Here is a 2500-nt window from a genome sequence, read left to right on the forward strand (position 1 = left end):
TTTTCTTCCTCGTTCTGTGTGATGTCATGACAGGAAGCAGCAAAAAGGGCAAACAAGGTCAAATTAAATCAGCTAGCAAGGCGCTGTTGTCACCTCTCTCGTTGACCTCTCTATGGGATGACATGACGCAGCAAAAAGGGCAAACAAGGTCAAAGCAAGGCGCTGTTGTCACCTCTCTCGTTGACCTCTCTCTGGGATGACATGACGCTTCTACACAGGAAACCCTGATTGAATTCCCTAAGAAGCTGGAGAAGGACACGCGTCTCCGAGCATCATTCACACTCGCTAGGACGAGGAACAGGCTCAAGGAGGCCCAGGATGCACCGAAGGGGTTTCTGTACGGCTAGGTAGAGCCGAATAGCCTCCGGGGATAGTGCTGACTAGGCTTCGAGGTGAACGGCCCGGAAGAAGAGGCCGACGAGATCAAAGCGGGGACAGTCATCGGATGAGCCGCTAGTCTGGCCGAGGACACTTGAGCCCGCGTCGTCTGTGATCGTAAATAGGTGCTGGGCCGGTGACACTCCTCTCGCGTTGGGTCGAAATCGGTCGGACGGGATTGATGAATTGTTGGATATTGGTCGTAGCCGTTCAATGGATCGAGCATCTTTGCGTGAGATTTTGACAGTCTCTCTCTCTCTCTCTCTCTCTCTCTCTCTCTCTCTCTCTCTCTCTCTCTCTCTCTCTCTCTCTCTCTCTATATATATATATATATATATATATATATATATATATATATATATATATATATATATATATATATATATATTCATATTTGTATACATATACATATAAGTGTATACATTCATACAAACGTACAAAATCATTCAATCAAACAAGCAAATAAACACACACAATGTTAATGCATCGTAACATTGTTTATGAATTGCGAGAAAAAGCATTCTAAAAATGCGCCATCTATGCACCATCAAGTCACCTTCAAGCAATACAAGAAAATAACACGAGAGAGGTAATTACAATGTGTTAAAAAAACATTTCCTGCTTCTTTGCTTCTTCAGAACAAGTAACGGAAGAGGAAATTTGAGCCGATATCGATTCTGAAAACCTTGTTTGTCCTTTATTGTTTATCATATTATTATTATTATCACAGTGTTATTATTTAGCAGTGTTATTGTTTATCAAATTGTTATTATTATCACAGTGTTATTATTATTGTTATATTATCACAGTATTATTATTATTGTTATATTATCACAGTGTTATTATTTAGCAATGGAAGATCTTTCTTACTTAGTATACATGGAAAGATGTCTTGAGGTGGATTTTCTTGATGCGAAACGTGGATATTTAGACATGCGAGGTAAAAGGATCCGGAACTCACTTGATATTGGTGTTATTTTATAGAATGGATTGAACAATGCATGCAAATAGAGACGAGCTGGATTATGCAATGTTGTTTTATAATGGATGAGTCTGAGTATGATTCGTGTATCGGTACCTGCAGGGAAAAGACATGGAACTGACAGCAAATTGATTATTGAAAGAGAGGAGCATTTTTATTTTGGGGAGAAAATGTATATACGACTTTGATTCGTATAGGGTGTGATTTTCAACATTAATTTTTCTGGCTGCTAAAATATAGTATTTGTGTTGGGGACTTTTTTTAATAGGAAAATCTTATTGAAGTGAAAAGAATTTTAAAAGGATATGCAAAATAAAAGGTAAATAGATTTTGAAAAATGCAATAATTGTACTATAACAAGGAGTTCGAATGTCCTGTTGAATTTTGACAAACAATTAAATCAATTCCCAGATGCTGAAACCCTGAATCTATTATCAAAATTGGGGCAAATGTATTGGTCTAAAGAAATGAAGTCGCTGATGATAATGGCCAATATTTTCCGCAGAACGTAGTCAATAGTAAGTCCTCGGATACAGTGTGGGCTAAAGTCACCAAAGGGAGAGAGAGGAGAGAAATTCTTTTAGAAAAACTGAAACACTGACTGAAAAAATGGGCTCTCTCATCTACAGAAATAACCCAAAAATATATCGAAAGTTCATTCGGTTTTCAGAAAATAATTTTGGATTTACCATAGGTGTTAAATGTAGGGTTGTCTACTCTTCCACGTAAAACTGGTATTGCCAACTGGAGTTTCAATGAATGACATTTGGCAAGGAAGGCTGCAGAGAACAATAGACACGTGTGTAGTTTCAAATTATTCGGTATTTTTCCTTGAATTTAGTCCAGATTAGATATAAAGATCATTTTCATAATACTGTATATCATAAACTGTGTCACTGACCTATTATTCACAAATAGGATTTAGCCAGTGACGCTAAAGTCAGTAATTTTTACCATTTCCTATCGGCAATAATGTCTTTCAGTTCATATTACGTATAGAATCACGTAAAACTTCTATAGGATATATTTTTCGATGAGGTATAAATTATTATAATATTTAAATGAGGATAAAAAATACTGATGTCTAGCCTGTTTTTCGCACCTTTATCACCTTAAAGAAGCGTTTGACAATCCTAATAA

The sequence above is a fragment of the Penaeus vannamei genome, chromosome 32, assembly GCF_042767895.1.
Source record: "Penaeus vannamei isolate JL-2024 chromosome 32, ASM4276789v1, whole genome shotgun sequence".
Lineage (NCBI taxonomy): Eukaryota > Metazoa > Arthropoda > Malacostraca > Decapoda > Penaeidae > Penaeus > Penaeus vannamei.